The sequence below is a fragment of the Stenella coeruleoalba genome (assembly GCF_951394435.1).
Source record: "Stenella coeruleoalba genome assembly, chromosome: 15".
In the NCBI taxonomy this organism is placed as follows: Eukaryota; Metazoa; Chordata; class Mammalia; order Artiodactyla; family Delphinidae; genus Stenella; species Stenella coeruleoalba.
This window is the reverse complement of record NC_137161.1, coordinates 22,722,876-22,741,869: the sequence shown is the minus strand read 5'-3', so window position 1 is coordinate 22,741,869 and position 18,994 is coordinate 22,722,876. Positions and strand designations below refer to the sequence as shown.

General features: G+C 51.4%; 1 protein-coding gene across 7 annotated transcripts in view; it reads left to right on the top strand.

Annotated features, from left to right (window-relative positions):
• DLGAP4 (DLG associated protein 4) overlaps positions 1–18,994 on the top strand; it is a 200,710-nt gene that overhangs the window by 139,503 nt on the left and 42,213 nt on the right. Inside the window, exon 1 of one of the 7 annotated variants that reach the window (XM_079945270.1) lies at positions 4,462–4,608. The exons of the other annotated variants lie outside the window; for them this stretch is intronic. The gene's annotated coding sequence lies outside the window, so the exon portion shown is untranslated. Of the gene's footprint in view, positions 1–4,461; positions 4,609–18,994 lie in introns of those variants that run through there. 7 annotated transcript variants of the gene reach the window in all.

The window sequence follows — 18,994 nt, the reverse complement described above, 5'->3', positions numbered from 1 at the left end:
CATTTCCCATGAGTGGGAACCAAGTATTGGAGGGGACAGGATCCCATATTGAGAGACATTATTCTTCCCCTTCCCCTGTCTTACCAGCCTGACTTAATTTCCCTAGTCCTTCCTGTAGGAACCCTCCCCTCTCAGCTGTACCTACTGAGCATTCAAAGCCCTCTTGAAATCCTTCTTATGCCGTAAGGCCAAGTTTTTCTGAGTCTTCCCTGCTACTTTCTGCCCTGCCCAGAGGCCTGTGCTGTCCAGGCTGCCTCCATCTACTGTCAGAGGCTGACCACCTGTTCTGCAAGACTAGACCAGCAGCCCTTGAGGAGACTTCAAAATCCAGGTGTCTGGGCCCTGCCCTCAGGGAGTCTGATGCCTGAGACCTAGAGGGAAGCTTCTTGGGGTACATTTTGCTGGAGTTATTTTTTTATGTGCAAACATTATGCTTTTATTGAGAAAGCAATAAATCTATGTGGTTAAACATTTCAAACTTTGTAGGAAAAAAAGGGGTCCAGTGAAAAATTAGTCTCTCTCCCACCTAGGCTCCTAGATAATGACTGTGAGCAGTCTTGATGTTTCCTTCCAGAAATACTCTGCATACACAGGCAGCTGTGTCAATACATCCCATTTTATTACCTACTGCCTGCTGTTCTGTACCTTGTCTTCTTCACACAAGGATGTCTCTGTTGTCGGTATTCCCTGTGGGTACACACGTGGCTGTGTGGCAGTCCATTGACGGATGGACCACCCGTTGTTTGTCCAGTCCTCTGCTCAGGGACATTTAGGTTGTTCCCAGCCTTGCTGCTACGAGCAGCGCTACAGCCAGCACCCTTCCCACCTGGCTGTATACATGTGGGCAAGCATCACTGTGGGAGCCATTCCTTCCTGCAAGTGAAATGGCTGTTTTGAAGAATCTGTGCACCTAAAGTTTGTTACCTTCTTTTGCATTCTGAAAACCTATATATATATATTTTTAACATCTTTATTGGAGTATAATTGCTTTACAATGGTGTCTTAGTTTCTGCTTTATAACAAAGTGAATCAGCTATACATATACATATATCCCCATATCTCTTCCCTCTTGCGTCTCCCTCCCACCCACCCTCACTATCCCACCCCTCTAGGTGGTCACAAAGCACCGAGCTGATCTCCCTGTGCTATGCAACTGCTTCCCACTAGCTATCGATTTTACATTTGGTAGTGTATACATGTCCACGCCACTCTCTCACTTCGTCCCAGCTTACCCTTCCCCCTCCGCACATCCTCAAGTCCATTCTCTACATCTGCGTCTGCGTCTTTATTCCTGTCCTGCCCCTAGGTTCTGAAGAACCTTTTTTTTTTTTTAGATTCCATATATATGTGTTAGCATACGATATTTGTTTTTCTCTTTCTGACTTAATTCACTCTGTATGACAGACTCTAGGTCCATCCACCTCACTACAAATAACTCAATTTCGTTTCTTTTTATGGCTGAGTAATATTCCATTGTATATATGTGCCACATCTTCTTTATCCATTCACCTGTCGATGGACACTTAGGTTGCTTCCATGTCCTGGCTATTGTAAATAGAGCTGCAGTGAACATTGTGGTACATGACTCTTTTTGAATTATGGTTTTCTCAGGGTATATGCCCAGTAGTGGGATTGCTGGGTCATATGGTAGTTGCATTTTTAGTTTTTTAAGGAACCGCCATACTGTTCTCCATAGTGGCTGTATCAATTTACATTCCCACCAACAGTGCAAGAGGGTTCCCTTTTCTCCACACCCTCTCCAGCATTTATTGTTTGTAGATTTTTTGATGATGGCCATTCTGACTGGTGTGAGATGATACCTCACTGTAGTTTTGATTTGCATTTCTCTCATGATTAGTGATGTTGAGCATCCTTTCATGTGTTTGTTGGCAATCTGTATATCTTCTTTGGAGAAATGTCTATTTAGGTCTTCTGCCCATTTTTGCATTGGGTTGTTTGTTCTTTTGATATTGAGCTGCATGAGCTGCTTGTAAATTTTGGAGATTAATCCTTTGTCAGTTGCTTCACTTGCAAATATTTTCTCCCATTCTGAGGGTTGTCTTTTTGTCTTGTTTGTGGTTTCCTTTGCTGTGCAAAAGCTTTTAAGTTTCATCAGGTCCCATTTGTTTATTTTTATTTTTATTTCCATTTCTCTAGGAGGTGGGTCAAAAAGGATCTTGCTGTGATTTATGTCATAGAGTGTTCTGCCTATGTTTTCCTCTAAGAGTTTTATAGTGTCTGGTTTTACATTTAGGTCTTTAATCCATTTTGAGTTTATTTTTGTGTATGGTGTTAGGGAGTGTTCTAATTTCATTCTTTTACATGTAGCTGTCCAGTTTTCCCAGCACCACTTATTGAAGAGGCTGTGTTTTCTCCATTGCATATTCTTGCCTCCTTTAACAAAAATAAGGTGTAGGGCTTCCCTGGTGGCACAGTGGTTGAGAGTCCGCCTGCCGATGCAGGGGACACGGGTTCATGCCCCAGTCTGGGAAGATCCCACATGCCGCGGAGCGGCTGGGCCCGTGAGCCATGGCCGCTGAGCCTGCGCATCCGGAGCCTGTGCTCCGCAATGGAAGAGGCCACAACAGTGAGAGGCCTGCGTACCGCAAAAAAAATGAGGTGTATATATTTTTTTCAGGGCTACTGATTTTTTTTTAATTTTTTAAAAATTTTATTTATTCATTTTTGGCTGAGTTGGGTCTTCATTGCTGCACAAGGGCTTTTCTCTAGTTGCGGCGAGTGGGGGCTACTCTTCGTTGCAATGCGTGGGCTTCTCATTGCGGTGGCTTCTCTTGTTGCAGAGCACAGGCTCTAGGCACACGGGCTTAGTAGTTGTGGCTCACGGGCTCTAGAGCGCAGGCTCAGTAGGTGTGGCACACGGGCTTAGTTGCTCCGTGGCATGTGGGATCTTCCCCGACCAGGGCTCGAACCCATGTCCCCTGCATTGGCAAGCGGATTCTTAACCTCTGTGCCACCAGGGAAACCCAAGGTGTATATATTTTTAAAAGCACCTTGCCCCCACCCCTGGATTCAAATTCCTTTCCTTGGTTAAGTACTGACAGTACTAATCCAGCCCAGAGAGGGGGAGGAGGCTGGCCAGTCTTCGCTCCGAAGCCCTCAGCCAATGAGATCTCTCCAGAGTAAGGTGCAGATGGGAGGAAGTGAGGGATGAAGGGAAGAAATGGGCTGGAGGGATATCAGGAGTGGAGCCAGGACTGGGGGGAGGGGATTCTGTTACAGGTACCTGGGGACCTGTTTGTGACTTGGTCTCCAGGGAGGGATGCCCCCCCACACACACACAGGCACATACACTGTGTCCTCCTTCCTGTGCTTCTCTGGTGTGTGCCGCACCTGCTTGGCAACGGCTGGGCCATCAAGCTCAGTCATCCCGCAGATATTTACTGAGCTCCTGAATCCAGTGCTGGCTTGGCCACAATGTCCCTGTGCCTTTCTGAGCCTCAGTTTTCCTCATCTGAGAGGCAGGGAGGCTCCTCCCTGCCTCTCTCATGTCACCAGCCTAGAGGGGAGATTTGGTAAACCAGCCAGTGGGAAAACACCATAAAACAGATTACAGTGGTCTTAGCTAGACTGTGTCAGGCACCCTGGGGTCAGCGGAGAGTGAAGTTTAGACCAGTCCTGGGTGGGATGCTGTCTTAGTCCTGGGTCTTAGCAGATGGCCTGGTCGGCCCTCAGGCGGGGAGTTTTCAGGCAGCTGTTGGTGGCTCCTCTTGCTGTGCTAAGACCCGGTCAGGCTCGTCCCTGGGGTCTTCCTGAATTTGCTCTGCCCCAGGGGCTGCTCAGGATAAAGGAGTTGAGTTGACAGGTTGGGGAGAGGTAGTCAGAGAGACCAGGAAGGTCTCCACACAGTGGCCAGAGTTTGCCTCGTCCTCCAAGCCAACAGGAAGGCCCTTTTGGGTCCCGCTCTGGTCATTTCTGCAGCTCCTTTTTAGTCCTCAGTGGTGGCAGGGATGAGGAAGGGGACGTTCCATCATTTTTCTAATTTAATGACACTTTAAAGCATTAGCCGAGTTCCTCCCTCCTATTTTATCAACGGAGAGACCGAGGCGGGGGGTTGAGGGCCTCCTCCCATGTTTCCCAGCGAGTCAGCAGCCTCACTGGGATGAGAAGCCAGGTGTTCAGGCCTTAACTCTCACCATCTTTCCCACATCATCCCAGTCTTTAGTTTCACTTTGGGGTTAAAAACCAAAGTGAAAGAAAAAGGTAAAGCAGGAAGCAGCCGCTTCAGACCCAGCCCAGGCTGGGGTGGGCCCCGGGGGACCTCACTAGGCCTCACTAAGAGAGGAGCAGGCCTCTTCCCTTGTTCTGGAGGCCCGGCCGGGGTGGGGGCCAGGTGGGACCCCGCAGGGAGAGGCGCCAGGCTGCAGACCAGGGTGGCCTTCTGGCCCGGCCTGCCCCTGCGTGGGGGAGAGCCAGTTCCACGGGTTCCCCGGTAAAGTCAGCCTCACCTGGGTGTGGCCCCAGGTGGGGAGCTACTGCCTTTGAAATTCCTGTCCTTCTGGGGCAGGGCTGGGGCTGGAGGTGGGCCTGGGACATCAACCCTGGCTTCCCGAATCCAGCTTTCACAGAACAGTTCCACACTCCCTGAAGGTAAGAGCTAACGTCCTGTCTCCACTGAGAAAACTTTTAAACTTTCGGTCACTGTAGGCACTTACCTCTCACCCTCTGGCGGTTTCTTCTTAAGGACGCAGATGGCCTGAAAGCCTTTTGTCCTGGTTGCAGTCCCAGGGACTTGGAGAGCACTGGGCGTAAGGGAACCGGAGCCGTGCTTCTCCAGTTGATAGGTGGCCTCCGACAAGCCCCTTCCTGGCTCTGGACCTCAATCCCCATTTGTTTCTTGGCAGGAGCTCTAGCTCTGCTGTTCAGCCGAATAGCTTTTGGTCCCCTGGTGAGACCAAAATCATAACACACGTTTGGTTCGCCTGTGTACTTCAAAGATTAGCCGTTGCCTAACTCGCTGGGGTCTCAAGTTCCTGTTTCTCTGTGCTTTTTCTAAGGAAGTTCTCAGCCTCGCCAGAGCAGATAATGGTAGCAATTTTGTTGCTTCAGCGAATAGGATTTTCGTCTACTTCTCCTCTGCTCTGCGTAATCCCAAGGTCCCCAGGCGCAGAGCTGTGTTTGTTCAAGTCCACTCCCTGACGGCACACGCTGAGCACACAGTAGGTGACCTGGAAGTTGTGGCTGAGTGACTGCACTGATGAGCCACACCTATTAGCCACGCTGCTCCCCTGGGTGGCAGAACCTGGCACTTACAGAGCCCGACTGTGTACGGAAGCCCACACACCGATGGTCGGGCAGACCCGTAGTTAAGAGCATAGCCCTGGAGTCATGCTGCCGGGGTTCAGATCCTGAGATGCCACCTGGAGCTGCGAGGCTTTGGCAAGTTGCTTAACCTCTCTGGGCCTCCGTTTCTTCACCTGCAAAATAGAGGTGATGATATTACCTGAGTCACTGCGCGAGGACAAGAGAGAGAATGTGTGTGTGTGTAAAGCACTCAGGACAGTGCCAGGCACAGAGGAAGCACTTAAGAAATGTTTGCCCCTGCTCTTCTTGATATCCAGGGGGAGACAGAAGACTTGAAATATTTAAAGACTGTGCATGTCCCATGTCTGGAAAGATGCAGGTGCGTTTGGTATTTGGAGAGGAGTTAATCATTCGATGGCTCTTTGTTGAGTGTGGGGCCCTGATGGGGAAGACGCAGCGAATCAAGGCAGGCTTTAGAGAGGAGGTGACCTTCAGGACCTCAGAAGCTGGGTAGGCTCCAAGTGGATGGAGATTTTTAAGGGGAGGCTTCCCTGGGGACGGGAGGGGAGGCAGGGGCTGGTTGTCCAGGGGCCTGGGGAGCTGAGATCAGGCTAGAGAAGCCTGCCCAGGGCTGTCAGAGTCCACCAGGCACTCAGAGTCAGGGTTTATCTCGGCAGGGTCATCACTCCATTGGGCAGTATCCTGCTGGGGACTGCAATGAAGAGTCTGCTCTTGAGTGTGTTGTGAATACAGTAATAGTTCAAGGCTCTCCTGGAACTTTCTTGCCTTCCCAAGCTTCCCACGCTTCATGACGTGACTGTTGGCCCAGCACAGAGCATGGTAGCAGTCAGGAGGTGTTTGCCTGTGGGGTAGGGGGAGCGGGGCTTGTCTGACAGCACCTATAAAGGCAGGGCTGCCACTGCTACTGCTGCCCCAGCAGTCTTCTCAAAGAGGGTGCACGCAGCAGTGCGTGGGAACAGCCCAGGGGAAGAGGACTTGGGTTCATCCCAGCCAGATCCTCCCCACCCCGCCTCCACTTTCTTCCCAAACAATCAGCCATTCATCCCAGGTGCTGAGCCAGGGGAAGGAGAGGGAACAAGACAAACCTGGTCTCTTCCCTCATGGAGCTTGGAGACCTCATCCAGCATGGAGACCCCATTCAAGCAGGTACAGACACACAACATACTGTCTAACTGGGATGAGTCCTGAAGGAAACATAGTTGCCGAGAGGGACTTATTCAGAGAAGATGGGGAAGGCATCTCAGGGAAGGTGGGGTGGGGGATGGGAAGGAGGCAGTTAAGGCAGACTGGGAACAGCAGGGGGCAAGACCCTGAGGTATAAAGTGTTTGGTGTATTTAGGGAACCGGGAGAGGTTCGGGTTATGTCTGGAAGAGTCTGCAAGGTCAGGCAGGGCCTGGCTGGGCTTGGCAAGCCTGGGTAGGTCTGAGGCCAACAGCTTTGCTCACCCAGAGGTGTGATAACGAAAGTATTACAAGTGATTTTTGTTTTAAAATTAACATCAGAGCTTCTGAATACTTGAATCGTCATCATTATTATTATCATCATCATCAGGTTTTCATACTGATCATTAGTCATCAAGAAAAGGCTTCTTCAGCACTCCCTACTTATTGCTAATGCCCTTTCACATACTACTTCACAATTCACAAAGCCCTGTTGCTTCTGTTGCTGAGGGAGGCGGGTTGCAGTTATTACTGCTGTTTTTAGAAATGATGGAACAGAGAGGTAAAGTGACTTGTCCAGAGTCATACAGCTTAATCAAGATTTGAAGTCCTGATTCACTACTCTTTCTGTACTACCAACTGCTTTTGTTTAAGAAGGCCAACGCAGAAGTTGCTATTTCTTTTTAGCCAGATTGCCATTCCAAAATGATCACAGTTTAAAAGTTTGGGTATAGAATGATGTAACAGTAATTATGTTAGGGCAATGGGATTAAAATCACTTTTTAACTGTTTTCTATAATGTTATACAATATATTTATAGTTCTTTTTTAAGTTTTAATTTTTTTAACCTCCACACAATCTCCCATCCAACTTCTTTCCAAGGTTCTAACACATCCATTTCTACCCTTGTAGATCTCCAGTCTTTTTGATTTTATATTTAAATTCTTTCTTTTTCTTTTATTTCTATTCCCTGAATCTCAGGAAAGAGATTGTAGCAGATTATAAATCAGCCCCTGCTCACAAATACATTTAAGTCAAACCAGAAATCAACACTTCATGCTTAAAGTAGCTTTCAGTATTTTATTTTATGACTTCTGGATATTGGGTGGAAAATCAGTTTGATAGCTGGGGCTCGTTTGTAGAGAGTTCCTCAGTAGACTCTGCACTAGCCCACTTTTTAAAAAACTGTGTTAATGTGCACATAAAACTTTACCACATGGACTTCCCTGGTTGTCCAGTAGTAAAGAATCCGCTTTCCACCGCAGGGTTCGATCCCTGGTTGGGGAAGTAAGATCCCGCATGTTGCATGGCACAGCCAAAAAATGAATTACCGCTTATACTATTTTTAAGTGTGCAGTTCAGTGATATTAAGTACACTCACATTGTTTTACAACTATCACCACCCTCCATCTCCAGAACTCTTTTCATCTTGCAAAACTGAAACTCTGTACCTATTAAACAACTTCCCATTCCCTCCTCCCCCACCCCCTGGAAACCACCCTTCTACTTTCCGACTATATGAATTTAACTACTCCAGGTAACTTATTCATTAGTCCATTTTAAGGAGGTATATTTGAAAGGGAGAGTAGGTTTCATCTGGAAATAATGAACTCTTGGTTAACTTTCCAAGTTGATGCACACTGCAGCTCTCAGCTTTATGTGGCTGTGTTCCAGCAGAGTTTTTAAAAGGCTGCTCATCTCCCAGGAGGGCTTTTCCCACAGAGGCAGTGTTGGTTCCAGCGCCCGTGGTGGCTGCGTGGAGCCTGGACACAGCTTCAGGATCCTTCTTAACACAGGCAGGTACTACCAGTTAACCAGAAGTAGCACACCTTTTGGAACCTGTGCCGTCCACAACCTAGTGCAGTGCCCAACTTTTACAGATGGGTGTCAGTCCTAGGAGGGGAAGGGACCATTTGAGGGGCAAGTGATATCACAGGTCTCTTTGTGAGAGACGAAAAGGGCCTGGTAGGACAGCCCGAAGCCTGGGGAGGTGATTAGTATGCTTGTAAAAACATCAGGGCAGAGCAGCTCCCAGAGGGGTAGAAGTTGTCAAGGTAAAGTCCGCTTTCTTCAGATGCTCTTTGGGATGCTGGCTTGGGCTTGAGGTCTTTGTAAAAGTGTATTCTAGTCAGAGTCTGCCAGCAGAAGGGAGAGACCAAATTTGTCTTTCTACGGTGATTTCTAAGCTTTGTAGGAATGTGTGTGTCAGCCTCCTTGTCAGCCAACTTGTATTTTTGTTGTGAGACCGGATGCTGTGAAGGTTGGGTTCTGGAGACTGCAACCTGGAAGGTTTGCACTCACTTAGCAGATAGAACACTTGCTGTGTGACGCTGAACAAATCCCTCAAACTCTCTGAGCCTCCATTTCCTCAGCAGCACAAGGGGCGATGGTGAAAACATCTCTTTGTGGGGCTCAAATATAAGGACCTCAGACAGTGACTGGGCCAGGGTAGTAGCCAGCGATGCCTGAGCAGGCAATAAACACCGGGAACTATGACGATTAGTCGCTAATATTCAGCAAGTCCTTACAGTTGCGGGATGCTGGTGACTTTCCCTTGGGGAGGTCTTCTTTTAAAAAGATCTTCCCAGATGTCACCATGCTGTGCTTTTAGAGGTGGTTGGGAGAAAACTCGAGTAGAGTTTGGAGGGTATGGATGGTGTGGAGGCGGAGGATAGGCCTATAGTCCCTGCTTGTCCCAGCACCTCTGTCTTTTGCTCGCCAGGTCGCCCCTCACAGACTTCCCTGCTGCTGCATTCTCAAGTCTTCCAGGGGAAGGCCCTGCAGGCCTGTCTCACTTTTGGGGTGAAGACAGAGACAGGGTCCCACGTCGTAAGTGGCAGCAGGCATTTGCCTGGCACCCCTTCTGGGTGCCACAGGCATGGGAACCTTGCAGTCCCTGCCTTCAGGGGACTCAGGGTCTAAACGGAGAAGGAGAAAAGTAAACAGGCCTGTAAAACAGTGTGACGGCAGGGGCCTGTGGCACCTCTAAACCTGGGGCGCGACCCAGTGAGGGGTGCCTGGCGGGTGCGGAAGGACAGTCAGGGAAGGCTTGTAGGGAGTGATGCTGGAACGGAGACCCGGAAGAGGCGGTGGGATTAGGGAGGAGGAGGGGCATTGCAGGCAGGGAGCAGCCTTGCAAAGACCCGGACGCTGGGAACATGGGGCGTTGGCATGAAGAGGGTGGCAGAGAAAAGTTAGAGGGGTGCTTGGCAAGGCAGGGACACCAGAGGTCACTACCCTAAAATGTTAGAATAGTGATACAGATGCGGCTTGGGGTGGGGGTCGGCTGCGGTCCTCAGGGCACTGAACTTTCCTGACCTGCCTCAGGCCAGAAGCCCCCAGCTTCTGGCGCATGGAGTCCTTGGAAGGCCTAGAATCAGGCAGCTGCTCTGTGGGCCCCTTGCTCAGATATTTGGGCCCCTCAAGTGATTGTAATGGTAGTTCCTCACCTGCCAAGCCCTTTCCTGCCTGTCTTCCCAAGAGAGTCTCACAGCAGCCCTAGGGCAGTGAACAGGGCGAGTCAGTATTGTTCCCATCTTACAGATGGGTGAGAGTGAGGCCCGGGGAGCCTTAGTCATACAGTCAGTGAGTGCAGGAACAGTGCTCACTCTCAGGGCCTCCTGACCTACAGGCCACTTCTGTAACTCAGCAGCAGGTATGGCGGGGGGCAGGGGGGGAAGGGAAGCCAGTGTCGGCTGGTCTCTTGTTCTGAGGATGGGTTTATCATCTCAGGTAGGAGCTCTGTGCTGCCCGACTGTCCAGAGGAAGGTGTGTGAAGCCCTGACCGTGCTGCCTTAGACCTTAGAGTTAGTCCTCCCATCATTTCGCCTGTAGCTAGGCCATTTGAACCTTCTCCTCCCTCTCCTCTGCTAGTCGGTAACAATTCTCTGGAGGCAGAAAAAAAAAGAAATTGAACTGTGAATGTCGCACACACAAAAATGATGTCTGATGTCACCTCCATTACTGAGTGTGAAGTAGGACGGCAGAGAAAAGAGGAAACATCTCAGTCCTGGAAGGAATCTTAAAGGTCACCCGCGGGGGCTTGAGTCCCTCCCTGCATCCGTCGTGCCTGTGTCTAGCCTAGCTGATCGCCTCCTAGGCAGCTCTGCCCCTTAGAAACTGCCTCCTTATAATGAGGCAAAACCTGCTCCCCCTTAACCCCCACCTTCCTGTCCCCTCTCTGGTTGTGCTGTAATGACCTGGACCACATGGACAATGTATGTGAGAGTCTCCTAGGTATTTGAATACAGTAGCCATGCCCTTCTGAATCCCCTCTTTTCCAGGCTACTACTCCAGTCTCTCTAAGCACCTCCTCCCTTGTGTTAGACTAGGCATGGCTCATGGTGCATGTGCGTCACACCCCATCTGTGGCAAATCTGAGACAGACGTCACCAATCAGTCGCAGCACTCTTGTTCAGTCAGTCCCAGGCTTTCTCCTGCAGTAGTCCCTGCGGCTACGCCCAGTCGGTGGAGTTTTACTTTATTGTGAGTTTCTTGAGGTCTGAGGACTACTAACACTGGGTGGGTCCCTAGTGCCCACCCAGAGCCCAGTGCATGGCCTACTTGTCGTAATGGGAGGATGGATTAGAGACTTCTCCGTGTGCGATTGCCCCCTTCTCATCGGGCTCCAGTTTGTCAGTGTCCCTTGTCCAGAATCGCCAACAGTACCCACAACATTATCCAGAGTTCAGTGGGGCTGCCCCCTCCCTGGTCCTGCACCTTCTCTGTCAGTGTAGCCTCAGACCGTGTCCTGTGATCAACTAGAGTCGCTAAGACATTTTCCCACATGTCTGTTTTCTGTGTAATTAAGTTGGGGTCCTGAACTCAAAATCTTAATATAAGCTCTGAGAACTGGGCCCTTGTCCCTGTCCCCAGGCCTGGCACCAGGGAAGGCGACCTGGCCTGGGCTGACCTGAGCTGAACTCACGGTCTTCCCCATTCACTTCTGCTCTGTTCATTTCAAACCATCTCTTGGCCGCCCAGGGTTCTTGGCTCCGGGTTCTGACACCCGATATGCCACCTGTCACTGCAGGCACAGTGAATGAGCCTGTTAACACCGTCTTTCTATTCTGGGATCCGCTTGGTCATTCAGAACAATGAAAGAGGCCAGCAATCGAGGTGCACAGGGCCTGGCAGTGTCTGGCTTTGCACACTGGATGTGGGCCCCTGTGACAGCTTGTAAAAAGCCAGGCTTTTGTGACCCATTACTAGGGTTTGACATCAGCCCTCCAGAAGTGAGGGTGGTTTTTGAGGCTCTTTCTTCTAAGTAGTGCTTCCCAGGCTGGGCTCCTGGGACCTTAGGGCTTTGGAAAGACCACAACAAGGTCCACGTGCTAGAGCCAGTATTTGAAAAGTCAAATCTTGGATTCTCCACCCCCGACTCCTCCACCAGGCCAGACAGGGGCTGTACACATCAAGTTTTTGTCTTGGACTGGAACCACCATAGCAGCCCTGTAACTCTGGCCATCTTCTCCTCATCAGCACTCCCTACTAGTGTTTATAGCTTTAATGTATGAGAAAATCATGATTCAGGAACTGCTGCTTGGAAGCTGGTGTCTCTTTCAAGTTTGGACTCCCAGGGGTGGTGGTAGTAAGGTATCCCGAGGGGTAGGATAGGGGCCTCAGCAGAGCTGCCAGCAGAGCCAACTCTGCCGGCAGGTCTCTGGGGATAAATAAAAGGACATTTGCCGCAGATTCCAGCACAGAACGGGCGGTGAGGGGTGAATGTTGCCTGACAGGTTGCTTACTGGATACGGTCGCAGTATTCGTGGAAATGTTTTTTGAGAAACAGCATGCCGTCTGGGGTCCCCTGGTCAGGGGCTGGAGGAGGTGGGGCTCAGCCACACGTGGGTGCCTCCCTGAATGCCTAGAGCTGGTGGTCTCCAGGCTGGGAGTCAGGTGGGCAGAGGGAACACACCCACACTCAGAGCCCCAGGCAAGGTCCCTGCTCTGCCACCTGATCCTCAGGGAGTGCATTTGCCTTTCTGATCCTCAGTTTCCTCATTTGTACTATGAGGAGGTTGAATTAGTCCGGTGGATCCCAAAATACCATATGGAGGAAAAAAAGAAAATGGAGGTGCTCTGAGGGCCCTGGTGGGGGGTGGGAGTCAAAAAGCCTCCCCAGGCCCTCTTGAGGGCCCCCAGAACCTGGTTTGAAAGTCACTGGAATTACTATGTCCTCGGACCCTAGAATTTGGAGGTTTTCACATCCTCGTTCCAGTCCCAGTACCCCATCAGCCAGCTGTGTGACCTGGGATGAGTGGCCTCACCTCTTTGGGCTCTGCCTTGAGGCTGTAGTGAGATTTAGCCAAACTGGGGAAGTCCTGAGTGACTGGGAAACCACGTCAGGGGTTCTGGTGTTTCTGGTGGAGGGTCAGAGTGTCCAGGACTGCACATCCAGAAGAGAAGGACCTGAGGAAGGGCTGTGGGTGGCAGTAATCACAGGCAGAGCAGGCCGCCTTTTTCTTCCACATGCTGGGGTTCTGGTCCAGGGGCACCAGGCCTCTGACCCCATGGCCAGCAGAGCCAGAGGCAGCCACCATCTAACCCACTCAGAGGATATCGCCAAACCCTGCGTGAGGACCCAAGATTAGGGTCCTGACTGGGGAACTGGCCTGGCCAGAATCTCAGCCAGGCCCTGCTAAGTGCACCTAACTCCAGCCCTGGTCAGTGTGGTGAAGCAGCAGCTACAAGTGCTGGCTCTGGAATCAGAAAGCCTGAGCGCAAATCCTGGCTGTGTGACCTGGGGCTGTTCACTTCTCTCTGGGCCTCACTTTTTTCCTCTTTGAAGTGGGAGTGATAGGCCTGGTGAAGAGTTGATGAGCCAATACAGTTAAAGCTTTTCATGCTAGGCCAGTTCACGGCCAGCCCTCAGGCAGGGGAGATGCCCGGGAGCTTGTGAAGGCTCCTGACCGGCAGCTTCCTGTCCTCAGAGAATCAGCTGACCTGAACTGTGGGTCCACCTGGAGGGCATTGCTTAACCCTGTCCTCCAGCACCTCTGGCCTGAACGTGTCAGGACAGAGCCACCTCATACCTTTGACCCCAACTGGTGTGTGAACAGGGCTTCTAAGGAGCAGCTGTCTCTGGAGGGGGCGAAGGGTGTTGTCCCAGCAACCAAGCTGGTCCCTCTCAGGCAGCTGCTCCAGGCCCATGAAGGGGGGCGGCCATCTGTGCTCTGGATGGGGCTCTCCCGCCACCTGTGCCCTGGTGCCAAGAGCCTGCAAGCAGAACTGGCCTGCCGACCAGAAGGGGCTTCTCTGCTTTTGCCCAACAGACCTGAGACACCACCAGAAGGGCCTCCTGCTGCCTCGATTTCAAGGTTCCCAAGGGTCTCCTGCCTTTCCAAGGGGGAGGTTCTAGTGGACCGGCTTCCTGGGGAGCAGGGGGAGAGGGGCTGGAGCTCCAGAAGGAGCAAGGAGGCCTGAGGACAGCTGTTCCAGCAGTCACAAACCTGTGTGCCATGGGCCACGTTAGCAGGCAGGCACGTACCTGCCCAGTGTTTTTTAAAACTTAGAATTGACTAACTCCATTTTAAAAAGAATTAACTAACTCCACTTTTAAATTTAGAGGTTTTATTTATTTATTTTTAAGGCCAGATTTCTGGCTTCTCTCACCCAGGTCTCCACATGACAGCTGTGGGCCAGAGGGGTTACATGCTTGGTCTCCTGTAGACGTTTAAACTTGTGACGCCTATTCAAGGCCAACCCACTTAGCTGGAAAAACGAAGGCCCAGAAGGGATTAGACCCTGTGCAAGGTACACAGTCGACCACAGCCTCACAGAGCACGGCCACTGTTAAAAGCTAAAAGCCTGTTCTCTCATCTATAAAACATCAGTGATGATTATCTCCCCTCCCAGGCCTGTGTCTGGAATAAAGTAGTACCTGGCCCAGGACTCACTCAGTCATGATTCTTTTAAATCTGTACATATGATATGCCTTGCCTGGAAGATGTTGCCGGAAGCACTGCTTGCTTTCTTTCTCTGCCGCCTTTCAGAAATGGTTATTTTTCAAGTTGTTTCTGATGCCCAGTGCTTAGGGTTTATTGAGCTCTCGTTCCCACAGCTTCATTGCCGAACTTCAAGCAGAGCTGCTCCAAGCTTTACCTCCCACAGCACTGGCCATTAGGTTCCGACTCAGAGTCAGGAGTAAATCATTCTTCCCTGAGCGTCAGTCTACCCAACTGTCAAATAGGGGGTTGTTCATTAATTCAGTAAATACTTACTGAGCCCAGCCATGTATCGGGCCTGGTGCTGGGAAAGCATCTTAATTCTATAAGGTATTCAGGGTCCCCACCCTCAGGAATCTATATTAGATACTCAGGATCTCTGTCTGGTAGGGGAGAGAGACAAAAGACAAGTGAACCAGTAAGTTGATCAGTGCTCGATGAAATAAACAGGATCCTCAAAGGAAGAACAGCAACTTTAGACAGGGTGGTCTGGGAGGCCCTCATTGAGGACATGACCCCTGAGCCGAGACCTGAGTGGGAAGCAGAGATGAGAGCAGGATGGGAAGGAGTAGGTGTGCAGAGGTTGGGGTGGGGATCATCTCAGACAGGGAAACAGCAGGTTCAAAGGCCCTGAGGTCGGCGCATGCTTGGAGTGTTTGAGGAATAGCAGTGTGACTGGAATGGAATCAACAAGGGAAAAGTGCAGGAACTGAGGCTGGAGAAGGGGGCAGTGCCTGTAGTAGGCCAAGGTGGGCAACTTCATGGAGTGGGGAGCCTTTGAAAAGCTTTAGAAATGGGAAGAATTAATCCAATTTGTACTTTAAAAAAACTCCTCAGGCTGCTTTCTGGAGAGTGATTGTGGGTGAGTTGGATCACCGACAAAGCAGGGAGGCCAGAGGGTAGAAAGTGGAAACCTAGACCAGGGTGGTGGGGTAGAGAGAAGCCCGGCTCTGTGACATGTGCTTTTGTGGGGGAAGGGCAAAGCCTTACAGATGGGGGAGGCCTGGGAAGCAGGGGGCAGGACTCCCCAGGCTTCTGGAGTGTGTGATGGAGTGCGTGCGTGGGGGTCCCCTCTTTAGAAGAGCAAGGCTGACGGCGGGGAGGAGAGGCTCAGATTCATTCTGGACACACTGAGCTTGAGATGGCCTTGGCACCTCACACAGAGCTGCCTGGTGTGCCGGGCTATTGAGAAAGGAGGCAATGCGCCCTTCCAGCTGCAGTCAGGTCCACGTGCTGTAAATCCTCTGACTGCAGGCCAGTTTGGAGGGACTTTGTGAGGGATGCTGTGGGCAGGAAGAAGATACCACCGTTCCCGGTGTCCAAGCAGCCCCAGGAAGCCATGGACCCTGTCCGAGAAGAGGCAGCCCTCTCTCAGGCCTCCCTGGCTTCCCTTCACCAGCTAAATTACCTAAATGCCACTTTGCCGAGCCATGCCCTGCTCAAATCTGTCTTCCCACACCTTGGGCTGTGCTGCCCCGCTCCTTTGCTCGGAGCATCCCTCCACCTGAAAGCCCTGCATCTCCTTGCCCCTCAGTGACTCTGGTCCATCCTGCCGGACCTAGTCAACCTTCATGTCTTCCAGAAAGGTCCTCAGCTGTCCCCCAAAAGGTGATCACTCTCTCCTTCATCGAGAAACCGTGGTAAGTGGAATCATAGGGGCCACCCCAGGATTACAAACATCTTCATGTCTGCCATCTCTTTGAATTCTACTCAGAGCACATTGGGAGTCACACCCCATTTTCTGGGTGAAACAGTTAACATGTTCAAGGCTGTTGCCTCTACATGACCCTTACAGAGTTGGCACAGTGGGCGGGGCATAGGGTAGGGGTCAGGCTTCAGGCAGCCTGGGTTCAATCCCTGGCCCCAACACTGCCTGGCTAGAAGGTGAGCTTGGGCGAGTCTCCCCACCTCTCTGAGCCTCACCTGGAAAACAGGGCAGTGAGAAACCTACCTCACATACCTGTTCTGAGGGTTCATTTGGCCAAAGTACAATCCATTCTCATTATTCATGGTGCTTACATCCGCAATGTCTCACAAACACTGAATTAGTGAATACTGAACCATTCCTCCTATGGGAAGTGCAGAGTCCCTGCGTTTCCACCCGCTACCAGCACAAACCACCAAGATACCTTATTTAATATATTGTTGATTTATTAACACTGATCTAAGCACTGTAACTCAAGCCTGAGCAAAACTTATCTGACACACGTGTTTTCTCCATAAAGCACATCACAACCTTCTTGCACTTAGGAACATTGGGCAACACTTCAGCACTATACTTGGGGGCCATTTCAAGCAGAGAAATCACCACCAACAAAAAAACACTTAAAAATGTGAAAGCACAGCACTAAATAGACCAGGAAAAGGGTGCTTGTTTACAGTATGAGCTGAAACAAGAAGGCAGTGTTGCCTTGTTCAGCCTCAGCTGGGAACCTGTGTGTTGGGAAACTCAGATTTTCAGGTTCTGCTCAAGTCTGCAAGTGGCTGCAAAAAAAGCCCCGCGAGTATGAGTCTTCGCAAGTAGGCAAATTCGCAGATACAGAAGCATGAGGAATGAGGACTGAGTGTAGATGGCGTGCTTGCTCAGTAGCACTGTTAACTTTGGCACTGATACCAACAGGAGGGCATCCTGAGTGCACCCCTTCTGGGCAGGGCTCCAAGGGTGTGGCCGGACTCCCTAAGCTTTGTGGCTTCGTCTTTCCCAGACACCTTTGTAACCTCTTGGCTCCTGTGGACTTTGGGGTCTGAGGCAGGTACAGATTCTGGAAGCCCTGAGTGCCCCCACTGAAGGGCTTGTTCCACTTCCACTGGGTGGGCGGTGGCACCATCGGAAGGTTTCAAAGCAGTGGCGTGATTGGATTCCTCAAGTGGCCCATTGGCCAGGGTGGAAGAGGGACAGCAAAGGTAAGATAGGAGGGTGAGGGGCCAGGGAGCGGCGGTGTGGGGCGTCTAGGGGAAGCTGGCTCTAGAGGGGGGGAGAAGGGAAGGATGGGGAGGCAGGTAGGGAGCCCCTGGTTGTGGGCAGTGGGGAGGAGCCCCAGGAGGATGCTGGGGTAAGAGGTGCTGCCAGTCTCTCTTGCTGGCGTTTGAAATTGAAGTTTGATGTTGTTACTCTTAAGGTACAGTGAGGGAGGTGGTTTCCAGGCTGGCAGAGGGGGAAAGTAGAGGGCACGTGGGCCATCGGCAGGAAAGTGGCTCTGAGAGGTCAGTCTGTCCCCGATCCTGACTTAGCTCCTTGGAATTCTCTCCCAGCTTCCCCTGCTTTGAGGGAGGAAACAGGGAAGGAGGGAGGAATTTGAGGCTAGGTGGGCGGGAGCCGTGAGTCCTGCTTTAACCGTAGCACACGAGTGAGCTCCCCGATTCAGCTGCGCGGTTTGACAGGTTACTTGTCGGGTGAGAGAAGGAGGGCTCTTACAGGCTCTCAGCCCTTCCTCCGACAAGCCGGGCAGAGTCGGCAAAGGAGTTTAGGGGGTTCTGGCTCTGAGGCCAGCTCCATTCACGTGGGGTCTTGCATGGGTCCGCTGCCTCTTATGTAAAGCCTGCAGCCATGGCTCCTACACTGTTTAGGCCGCTTCTCCTTCAGCACCCCTGCCAAGCTCGGGCCCTTGGGAGCCAGCAGACGTGAGGACTAGGCTGGGCCTCCAAGGCACTTGCAGGAGGCTGTCATGCTGGGGCTGCTGGGGAAATGGAGCCACAGCCAGTACTCTGAGCACCTGAAGCTCTGATTGGCCATCTTATACACCTTGACATTAAAAAAACAAGATGTGGAAACAAATTCATTCTGACCTGAAAAATAGAGTTTGCAGGATAAAATCTAGGGCAGAAGGCGGAAATGAGACAAAGGGAGCTTCTACTTAGAAGAAGCAAGGACTTGTGCACAGTGGGGCAGGGAGGCTGGGCTGGATGTCTGGGGCCGGGGGCAGGTGGCATCACACAACCAGCTTCTGTCTGAGCCTTGGCGTGATGGACCGGCATGGCCAAGGTGAGGGCAGGGAAGCATGCGGCCCCCGGGCACAGCTGTGCAGTGTGCAGACAATGCTGTGTCTCAGTGATGTGTCACTCAGGATCTTTAAAAATATGCACAAGGACCAGCTGGAGGAGACAGTCACCCTGGAGTGATGTTCACCCCCAAGCTTCCTGGGCAAATCTGAAAGTTTTCCAAGAGTGGACACAGAGTTGGACCCATATGCCATTTTGGTGTAAATTGTGGCACATAGAATATCTCCCCAGGGCAGGGAGGACCGCAGTTACATCCTGGCCGGGCCAACATCTTGGGTCTCGGGGGCACTTGCTTCCCTCTAAGGTTTAATTGGCAAATGATGGTTGTGCACCCTCTGGACTGGGGACCGGCTGCTGACCCGCATGGGACACACGCTCAGTCGGAGACCTGGCCACAGCCCTGAGTGCTCCAGAGGAGAGGGTCGGACTCTGCCTGGGCCAGAAAGGGCTGAGAGTGGAGGGACTGGCCGGAGGACGGGAAGCATGAAGGATGTGCAGAGGGGTTCTGGCAGAAACGGTGCACGTGCAAAGGCTTTGGCGTCTGAAGAGTGTGGTGTGTTTGTGAAGGGGGTGTGGGTTCTGTGAAGCTGGAAGGGGCATGCTGA